We start from the raw sequence: 12,124 nt of genomic DNA on the forward strand, positions 1-12,124 counted from the left end.
AGGCCTTCTGGGGACCAGTGTTGAAAAATAGCTACCGCTACAAACACTTTTACCTGCATTGGTTCATTAATCTTTGCATTTTTATGCAAGTGTATGTTTGCTGTTCGTATTTAATTAAAAAAATAAATAATCCCATATTTATAGACTCAAAAAGGTAATGTAAATTATGTTTTACAGACAGTAAATTGGACCCTAGCTTCAACTGCAGTATGCTGTTTTCTTGCAACCTTCTCCATACAGCCTTCTCCAGTATACGTGTCTAATTGTGCTCGTGCTTTCTCACCTCTATGTAAACGTAATTGTACTCCCTCTCTGCGAGCTGGATGAAGACGGCGAAGAGCGATAGAACGGGTTGTGTGCTGAAGAAGGTGCATTCGGACCAGACCACGGCTGCAGAAAACATGCACAAAACCACAGCCAGCACACGATAACACCACCGCCGGAAAACACACTCCCAGTACCACTCTACAGGAAAGAAGAGAGGTGCATGAGGTCACGACCCATTCAAATTGCTCATCTACAACATTTATTACTTGCCGATTTGAACAAATCCTTAACCCTAAGTATACTGTGCAACATCTGTGCTTCAGACATGAATAACACCTCAAGTTGTTGGCGGTCATACTTGATTTAGGAAGTATGAAGGAAAGCGAGCTTGTTTTATTATTGGGACATGCCAATGTCCATAGCTATACTATTGCGGAATAAAAGCGTAATAGATAAATTAGATTATACGTGACATGATAACCAATCGCATTACAGCCTTGACGTCACTGAATTTCTCTAAGAGTTGTGTGACCGTCAAATACTGCTTGTGGATGCCACTGAAATGAATAAGAAGTACCATAAATTAAAACCTGCTATAAGCAAAAAATGTCTGTTACAAAACAGAATTTTTTTTTCAGCGTAGACTATGAAACTAGGTCAATCCAAAATTAATATTTAATTGCGAAGTGCTGAACATTTTATAGGCTGCTGATTGATTCAGCATAGCGAAGCCTCTCCTCCAGTGGCAACCATTTTTTTTAAATTGCTCTGGTTAGACAACCTTTTACTGTAGGGTCACAGCTCGGTAAGCAGCCTTTAAAAGCGGCTTGACATTTGATGATAAAACTCATGACTTATCTGTTGGTATTCTTTAAAAGACTGTTCCACAAACATTGCAATCTTGCTAGATTTGTGTGTTTTTAGTGCAACACTTTGGCTTTATAGTGTTCTTCTAAAAAAAAAAAGGGTTTGATACCACCCAAGTAAAGCATACATTCAAGAAAAGATTGAGCAAGATTATTTAATCGAATGGACCTTATAGGCAGGCTCCATTTAGTTCTGCTGCACAGATTGTACATCAAAGCTTTCCTATACACCTTTCATACTGAAGCGCTTTATCTGTTATGCATTAAAAATAACCTAAAAGACAAAAGCGGGTGTGAATGGGTGAATGGGAATGCATTGTTTTGTAGTCTTCTTTGTTGGTGCGCTCATTGTGAACAGCCCTCGTGCTTTAAAGGTGTTATTGTAGTCAGATCAGAAAGATATTTTTGCCTAAAGAGAGTTTGAATGTATTCATGAATGTTTTTTACCATGGTGGGTGTGTACAGGTACTTGCTGATCCATCCAGGTGGTTCTGCAGTGGGGAAGCTGTGAACGAACTGGTGGGTGGGGCTCGTCTCATTTTTGGCCACATCCTCTAAGTGAAAAAAAGCCTGGTCCAATAGTATCTGCCACTGAACTTGTGTATGCGTTATGCCTCTGAACAGCATAGATCACCTGACAGGAGATATTAGAAAAATGTGATTCTATTACATATCAGCCATTTTTATATATATATATTATTATATATATATATATTACTATACTATATATAATACTATATATTTTTCACATAAATTAATTTATATATATATATATATATATATATATATATATATATATATATATATATATATATAAAGAGAAAAAAAGGTAAAAGTTATACCAGCACTTACATAGAAACTCTTACAAAGTAGCCAAAAATAAATGCTAATTTTAAAGAAAAATGTCAGATATACTTTTGCATCTGAACTCTTCATATATATTATCTCAGTGTTTGTCAAATGATTAATCGCATCCAAAAAAGGTTTTTGTGTACATAATGTATGTGTACTGTGTATATTTATTATGTACACTGAACAGAATTATAAGCACAACTCTTTTGTTTTTGCCCCCAGTTTTTCATGAGCAGAACTCAAAAGATCTAAGACTTTTTCTATGTACACAAAAGGCCTATTTCTCTTAAATATTGTTCACAAATCTATCTAAATCTATTTTAGTGAGCAATTCTCCTTTGCAGAGATAATCCATCCACCTCACAGGTGTGGCATATCAAGGTGCTGATTAGACAGCATGATTATTGCACATGTGTGCCTTAGATTTCACTCTAAAATATGCAGTTTTGTCATGCAGCACAATGCCACAGATGTCGCAAGTTTTGAGTGAGCGTGCAATTGGCCTGCTGACTGCAGAAATGTCCACCAGAGCTGTTGCCCGTGAATTAAATGTTAATTTATCTCTGCATATAACGAACGTGCTTCAAAAAAGTAGCATTTCAATACCTATATTTTTAGTTTTAATATTTTTTTACTGTCCGTTTTATAAAAGCAGTAAGGTACGAGAGGGCGTGCTGTATCGTGAATAAATCATGGCTGAACAGCGTTGTTAGGCACAATGCAAAGCGGACCTTATTGTTTACACATACATTATATATTAGTTTTCAATTTTTGCTAATTAACTCCTCATAAAAGCACACACACACACACACACACGATTTTAAACATATATATATATATTACCTGTTTATGTAATTTAACTAAACTTTTTTTACTAGGATAAGGGTTTCCTTTGTCATCAAAGTCCTCATAATCGTCCATGTTCCTGCCCATCTTTTCCTGGTACTCTACAGGACACTGAGAAAGACCAGAGGGTGTTAATATGCCATCTTTACACATGAACAGTCATTAGGATTTAGATTACATTACATTTACCTTTTTCAGAATAGTGTCAATGGATTTGCGTAGTGGATGATTGTATTTGATCGTCTCATTTACTGTTTTGACATCCTGTAAAAGTGTGGACACTTAAGTATGCACTTATTTTTGGATAAGATAATGCATGAACTTTGATCAGATAACTGACGATCTCACCTCCATGACGTCTTCCAGGTTTTCCTCGGCATCTGCTTTTTCCGTCATCAGTTTTGCTGCTTTAAAATACGTCTTTGCCAGCAGCTGCCCATGGCACGACGCCCTCCAATAGGAGCGAGGGATTTCCACCAGGCCAGTATCCACAAACAACACCAGCAGGAACAGGCCCCAGGTGTTGGCGGCGGTAATGCCGATCGTCCGCAAGTCTGACCTTAAAACACAGTTGAATAATAAATGTTACTAGGTATCGGTCTACGCTATAAAGGAGGGCTGTGATTGGACGAAATGGAAAGATGAGGGCGAGACACACCAGGTGAGATGCCACTTCGGATTGACGGCGACGTAGATGAGCAGGGAGCAGAAGATGAGCAGGTATGTGCCGTAATAAATAGCGTTTTCTATCAGAGCTGTTTTATCTTTCGGAGATGGAAAAGCCTCCTGAGCGTCGCGTGCGACTGCATGAAGGGAATCAAGAGCCTGCACAAAACAAAAAACCTGTCATTTAAAAAAAGAGCCTTAAAACAGAAATGATTTCATGTCACTAATGCTAGCATGTCACTAGTAGAGTTTTTGCAACCCAATTTTTTTAGAAGGTGTTTGCCTATTCATTTCCTTTAAGAAAATTTGAGTAAACATTCTAAAACTTCTAACTAACTAGCTGGAAGGTTAATCATTTTAATTCAAAGTACTATATATCATTATTAAATTATAAACTACACATTCCATAAAGTACTGTGAAGAAACAATACAGAATTAAAACTAAATCACTGCGATTATTAAAAAGGTTAGTTTACTAAAGGTTAATAAATAATAAAGTTAATTAACTAAGTCCTTTTGCATGACTAAATACTTTTGCATGATTTGACCGTCGCTATTGTAAAGCCATGCAGTCCGTACCTTTTTTTCCCCTCAACATTTATAAAATGTATAGAGTACACATGAATCAATTTTACAAAATTGTGTTTTTAGCTTGTCCTGAATCACTATGGTACACCTATAATAAGTGTTTATATTCTGACTATTTAACACTGGTTTGGGTAGGTAGCGGAGTGTAGCCCAGTACCTGCGTGATTCATCATAAATAGAAGTCAATCATTTATGACAAAAGATCCAAGTAGGCACACCACTGCTCCAAAAGTGACGGGTGACGTTTAGAGCTTATCACGGCCTTCATCAGATGTCATAATGAAATACATTTCTACTTTTGGAGCCTTGGTGTGCCTACTTTGAACTTTTGTCATATTTCTTGTTTGGTTGGAGCACCCACATTGAGCTTTTTGCCTAATTGCTGTGCGCTCGCACTGTTTTTGTTAAAACATCGTTTCACAATATCAGAGCTCTCATGTGCAGACCTGCCAACTTGCTCTTAACTGTGAAGAAAGAATGACATAATTTCTCTCGCTTTCCATGTCAGGGACTGTGGCGTCAGTACACCACCCTCCAAAAACAGGCAGAATTCCATCTGGGATGTAACTCCAAAGGCTTATGGCACGTCTTTGGGAGCCTATAATCAGGAGAAGGTGGAAGCGATGGTGAAAGTTAATGTATAACTATATTAACCATGTTACCTCAACATAAAAAGTCTTAGCACTATTTGTACAACAGTGTTTAAATACACCTCACGGCGATAGTTCTTCCTAGTGCTAATCATTACAACAAAGTAAGCCTGTTTACCTTTTGTGTCGGAAATACCGAAGAGTTGGAGGAATTATCACGATTGGAAGTTTTGCTCGGCACCAGGTTGACTTGATTATCCTTCTTACACTGGTTATATATGGTCTGTGGGAAGCAAAGCATCGCAGGGATTAAGAATAAAAAGCAAAATCAGACTGCTTGACACTTTTATGTGCTTAGACATCTCTTTTTCCCTGCAAGAAATGTTTTGAATTGCATGCTTGCCATCTGTCGATCATGGCAGCCATGCATACAATAAAACAGGAGTTTTGTAAATGGCTCTAGATAAGAGCACATGTTAAATGCCTTCATTAAAAATGCAAAACATTTTCCCTCAGTAATGAAATTCTATTGTTTATGATTTTTATAGGCGCAGAGGTTTCTGCAGGTTTTTATAATGGTTTATTTAAAACGTGCTATAAGCTATAAGTCAAGAAATAGATTACGTTACATTTAGAGACCATATTGTCTTGTAAAAGCAACACTTTAAAGCTAGAAAATATAACAGCTCTTCATTCATTTTAGTTCATTTTACAAAAAGTCAGCTCAAATAAAAATAAAGTGGGTTTATGCTCAAAAAGAACAAATAGAAAAAATTGATGTTTCAAAAAAGAGATATTACTTTGTTTCCCTTTTGAATTTTCTGATAATGGTTCTTGTTTTGATCATAAAGCATTATACAATTTGTCATCAGCATTTTACATAAATGTGCACCTTTATTCAAGCATGTTTAGATATTTGTATGTATTACAAATTTGTGATAAAAAGATTTTTAATTTGCATTGTACGCAACATTTAATGCTGATAATTTATGAATTTCTGCTCTGATTTGAGATGTTTTGAGGCAAGTGACAAGGACAAATTCTCTGAAATGTACAGTTGTGCACAGTAACTCATAATTAATTACAGTCGTTGCATAATCATCATACACTTTTATAGAAAATGAATGCATTTAGCTCACATGCTTAAATTCATACTGAGAGCACACTTCTTGTGTTTCTGGAATTGAACATTTTTAAGAGTCTCCACACGCGGGGACTCTCACCGATGCTGGGACGTCGGGAGGATGAAGGCAGTGAGGGAAGCACAGGAACCAGGCGAGAGGAGTGGCGAACAGGACCATCCGATGCTGCTTGGCGTAAAATCTCCATGCTCGATGGAGGAGCAAGGAAAGCGCGAGGAAGACGACCACCACACTCCAGCGCAGCGCCCATCGCCACTCATCCTGACCGAAAACCCGTCAGACAGGCAGACTAGAACCTCCATCAACACAGGCACTGTTTGGAAAGAGCACACCTTCATTAAATGCACATCTAATATTGACATTAATAATAATAATAAGTTCAGTGGAGCCAGACTAGCAGGAATGTGTCTGTCAATGAATCAAAAAGTGTGACTCTCTACGAAGAAAACAGAAGTTAGCTTTTTACCTCAAAATCAAAAAAGAAAAGAAATTAAGTTTCTGCATTAATCAAGAAATCTATTTAAGACTACTGGATTTAAAAAAAAGAAAAGTAAAATGTGATAGATAAAAACTGAATTTTTTTATGTAATAATTATATATATATATATATATATATATATATATATATATATATATATATATATAGTATAAAATGTATAATACTTTATACTTCAAATAAAACTTATGGAGTAATCAAAATTACTATGCACTACATTTATACTGTTTTTAGCTAAACACTAAAATAAAAAGAAAATACAGTACAAGTAAAAAATGCGTTATCAGGGCACAAGTTGAACTGATGTCAAACTATTTAAACGACTGTCATTCTTGTAATATAGGTAGGTTGGGGAATTATAAATCGTTAAATTAAAGTATAGCAAAATACCGGTGGCTGGATTTATTTTATGACACGTAATCATTGCGTAATTATTAGTACCAAGTCAAAGATGTTCTGTCACTGCTACAGAGCACTTTTCCGCCATAGTGCATTCTCTCACCGTCACCATTACTGGACAGTAACTTACGAGTTCAAACAGGCGCACTATCTGAAGAACGATATCTGAAGAACGAGGCCAGGTCCAGACGTCAAAGAAAGATCACATCTCGTAAGTAAAAATTAAGCAGCCAGTGATATTTTTAGCCTCAGAACCTTCAGCGTGACACGTAACTGAGCATTGATGCACTTCCTTACTCGAGTGATGCATTTTGGGAAATGTAGTTTTAGATCGACGAGTTTTGCCTTTCCGTACACCTGTTTTTTCACTTTTCAGTCTCTTTCATACTAATCAACACTATTTTGTAGTACTTTCCTTTTATAATTTGTATAGCGTTTACGTCAGTAAAATGATATACTTTTTTATTCGTCATATGAAGTCAAATTTGGTTCTGCGTTAACATGGAAATTAAAGATTAAAAGGTCCGTCTGTCTTTACGATTCATTTTCATTTAAAAACATTTTTATAATAGTATTTTATAAAGTTTATTTTTCATTATATTTATTTTATTAGAATAAATCATTTTCATTAAAATAGTCATTAAATTATAATTATTTATAATGTAGCAGTATTTGTTTCACGTACTGTTGTTCAGTTTTGTTTTTGTTTTTCACAATTATTTACTTTTAAGAGTTTTAAGTAAATTGTAGTTTGCCTTTTCAAACAGTATCATGGCATTTGAATCCCTCAGTTTATAATTTAATAGGACCATTTTATAATGAATCGAGATGGCATTAAAATAGTGTTTAAACTTAATAAACTATTAATTCAGTATTTGTTTATTTCTGTTTTTGTGAGAGTAAACATGAGATGAGTTAAGCATCCCTCAAAGCTTTATTTACCTTCATTTCATACAAGCATTATGAAAATAAAACACCACCAAAGAATATATAGAGTACATCGATCTTTAACTTTTTATGTACTAAGAGACAAGTCAAAAAAAATACACAATAGCTAGTTAAGTCTACACCTTTTGAATGTTAAGCAGATTATTAAGATGCTCAAGAGTCAGTCATGAGAAGCTTTTGCTGAGGGTAAGAAAATCTTCACAGAAAATCCTCCTCCCTCTGGTTTTGGGAAGGTGGCCTCAGTGAAACGTTCCAGAAAAGCCCACTAGGTGGAGATCATCTTACCTGGCCATGGCCAGAAGCTGGACACACACCCACCCGGTCGCCTCAGCCAAGCACTGCACCTTGATCAGATCAAACTCAAGATGCTCCAGCCTCACGCACAGATCAAGTCCTCACCATATGGTCTGCCGTTGTCAGGGGATCAGCAGCGAGAGCAGCAGGTCAGCAGACTGGGCCAGTTCTGGCGCTCATCGTCTTGATAAGAAGGAGTCAGCTTAAACCAGGCAACAATATCCTCTCTGGCGTAACCGATCAGCAGAAGCTGATAAAGCCATCTGCTCTCTGCGATCCTAAACCTTTAACAGCACTGAGGCTAAAGCTCTACAGAGAAGTCATCCCATAAAACCAGCATTTACCCTTACCCATTTTACTATCGCATTTGTTTTCAACTATCTAAATGTACAGAGGAAGCGTTATTTGAATATTTTGTGTTATCAGAAATAGAGTATGAGAATGTATTAGTTCATCTTTTTTAAATATTTATATGCTTTTGTTCTTTCTTCTTTTTAAATATTACTGTTTAGCTTAATTTTCTTTAGCTTTTTAAATTTTAATACGATCAACCTAAGCTGCTTTATTTCTTCTTCCATTTATTAATATTTAGTTCTATTTTTACATATTTCATAGCTTTAATTTGAGATTTTTTTATTTGTTTGTACTTTTTTTCAGTTTTTATGTATTTCTTCTCTTATGTTTTTAAATTATTTTTATTTTTAGCGTTAGTTTCAGTTTATTATTTCCATTTTATGTATTCCAAGACAGCTGGTTATACATTTTGTGATTATGAATATTTCCCAATTATTTTGCTTTTATCATTTCAGTCAGTTCAATCATGAAGCTTATTTTACCATCTTTTTATGTACTTTTTTTTTCAGTTTATATCGATTACATACTACTCTTTGAATTTAAATGTGTGACGATTTGTGACATTTCAGTGTTTATTTATTTATAAGTAATAGCCAGTAATGTCAAAATAGGATATGGGATTTAAGGTGTGTGCTGATCCATAATGTAACATATTTGTGAGCATGATTGTTCTTATAACATATAATCCATCTCAAAATATATATAATAATGACATTATTAAAATTGGAGTAAAGTAATCAGAATAATAAGGATATTAAATAATATATTTAAATATTTAAAATATGTTAATCATAGATAATAACTAATAAATAAAAATTTACAAAACAATTTGTCGTGTTCTTTTTGCCTGATTGTCCACTAGGTGGCCATTGTTTAAATCAATCCTCATGCCTGGGATCTCCACTCTAACTACAGTTTGGACGCGCATGTCATCGTTTGTCTGAATGGCGCTTTGCGTTTGCATCTGGTCCCAAGTAAGCTATTGTTTTTAAAAATTAATTTTGTTTCATGTTCCACCTCCACAATGACTTTGAAAAGCCGCTCGTCCATTTGGCTGGGTTTTGTCTTTCCGAGATTTGATTCAGAATCTGTCTGATGAATGGCCACGAAATCAGACGCCTGAAGACCTATAAGTGCTATTGTTGCAGCCTCCATATTCTCTCCATTATAAACTGCTGTGTCAATCTTGACCTTATTACATGGTAAGCGTCAAACCGCGTCGTTTTAAAATGAGGAAGCGCTACTTGCGCTCATTGGAGAAAACCCTAAAGCCTGCCAGCAGACAAAAGCTGCGGCAAACTAATCCCCGATTCGCAATAGCGGCAGCATCCAGACTGATCCACAAAAGTCACAGCACTTCATTCTCGCCTCTGCTGAAGAACCATAGCAGCGGCTTTGTTAACCCGGCCGAATATGCATGCGTGCACGTACGTTTTAGACCTTTGTTATGACCTTCTGGTGGTTTTCTAGAATTAAAGTGCATGAGTAAATTAAAACAAGGTGTTTATGTATGTATTACAGATTTAATTATCATTTTGAATTACAGCTTTTTATTTTAGTTGAACGAATCATTCAACGAATGATTCAATAATTCACTCTGTAGAATCTTTTCTTTTGAACCGGTTCTTTTGATTTACCGGATCTGACCGCTGATAATATGCGCATGCGCGAACCGAGCACCGACGATAGGTAATAATGTACCATTAAGTTCAGTTACACACATATTGATCGTTCCTTGTATACTTCAGCGTAATTTTTGTGTTTTTGGTATGCCTTTTTTTTTTTTTGCAGTCACTGAGCACTAGTAAGGTTAAGGACCACTGAGCCTGAGGAGTGGTAGATGAACAACTATAATTGATTTATTTACTGTCTGTTTAAAACATTGTTGCCAAGACGCAATTTCATAAAAACTTACCAATTCATAGTAATTTTAGAAGCTACTTTAATTTGCACAAATTTAGTTTATGTGCTTATTTTTTCCATCAGCAAAAATGTTGCTATGTTAACATTACTCTTATTTCCAGTTTTAGTATTTTAAATTAGTGTTTTGTGTGTTTCAGCTTATAGGAAATATTTCCTTGTGTTTATATATTTAAATTTTGTTTCATTTTTTGTGTCGTTTTTTTAAATATTGCTATTTACTTAAATTTCAGTTCATTTTATTTACTTCAAGGCAAATAATCATTTATTATCTGTACCTTGAATTGTGCTTAATTTATATTAAAAAAACCCCAAACTTTTGGTTGAGTACATTTTTAAAATCTTATTTTAAATATGTTTTAGTTTACTCCCAGTTATTTCTGTACCACCCTCCATTCCTCTTTTAATATTATATATTGCTGTATTTATATTCTCTTTTTTGATATTTCATTTAGATTGTATTTTTATTTCATGTATCTCAATGATCAATGTGTGTAACCAACAGTTTACAATATATATATATCCACAAAATGTGCAGGTTAATTTATCAGTTAGTTAGCCAAAGAGTGACCACACGTGTTTACTCTTTCACTGAATGCTAATAATAAGTTTCAATATAAATAAGTGAAGTTACAGTAAGTTTACGTTCACAATGCATTGATGAATACTGTTGTATTCTACGCGTCGATAAACCGAGTCGGTGTCCAGTCTTTCCGAACTGCGCCACGTTTCAATATGCAGATGTGAAACAATCGCGAATCTCAACAAAGAGATGATATCGGCGCCATGGCTGGACTTCTGGGATCGGGATCGCTGCTTATTTAGTTCGTGGCGTTTCGGCGTGAGCGGCAGCTCCTGCAGCGTTTCAGTGAGCTGGTCCTCAACTCCATTCCAGAGCCAATGTACTTAACTCTCCGTTGTCCTACGGTCTGCAGCGTAACAACAATTAAGCAGCATGAGGAGGTTACATGTTTGAGATTTGATCCTGGGAACCCTGACGCCTCAATGCCACGGCACTTCGCCGCGCCACCAACTCCCTGCTGTTTCCCACTGTCTCTCTGTTCTCTGGAGGGTAGAGAGGGGATGGATCGCATCACCTGCCCCAAATACGGCCCCGTCCTAGGAAACCGCCCGTCTCACGGTCGAATACCAGAACTGTGTCTGCATGAGGCAGACCAGGTTTTGGAGAAGTGCTTCTTGTGGACAGTGAGCGAAAGTGATGTAATGTTCCTGGGGTCAGAGCAGAACTCCTAACCACTGAGTTTGGCTCCTTTCTTTTGAGGCTTGAGTGATAAGACATGTTGAAAGTTACTACACAGTAGTCCAAAAAAGTTCATCAAGTTCTCCTAGGCGAAGCCTATATTTTGGGTTTCAGGTTTTAAAAGGATATATGTGTCAGCATTTTATGCCATCATTCAAAAGCGCTTGTGATCAGTATACTTTTGTTTGTTTATCAGTTAAATAATACAGTAATACTGTGAAATATTGTTACTATTTCTAATATTGTTTGCTGTTGCATAATAAATCCATGTTCTTTATTTTTTTTTTGTGGAACCTGTGAGGTGTTTTTCTTTGATTCATAGTAAAAAAAAAAACGCGTTTTTATTCTAAATAGAAATATTATTATCTACCACATTTTGTCAGCGCAATTTCCCAACACATCCTTGCTGAATAAGTATTAATTCTAGTAAAAAAAAAAAAAAAAATGCTGACCTAAAACTTTTGCTTTAGTCAAGAAAAAAACAACATTGCAATAATGATTGCTCAAATCAGCATATATGATTTACCTGCAGAATCGATTGTACACCAGACTGGACTAATAGTGTTAAAAAATCGAGAGCGCTGTAGTGATAAACTATATTTTAAATTATATTAAAATAGAAAACTGTTTTGCTA

The sequence above is a fragment of the Puntigrus tetrazona genome, chromosome 5, assembly GCF_018831695.1.
Source record: "Puntigrus tetrazona isolate hp1 chromosome 5, ASM1883169v1, whole genome shotgun sequence".
Taxonomy (NCBI): Eukaryota; Metazoa; Chordata; class Actinopteri; order Cypriniformes; family Cyprinidae; genus Puntigrus; species Puntigrus tetrazona.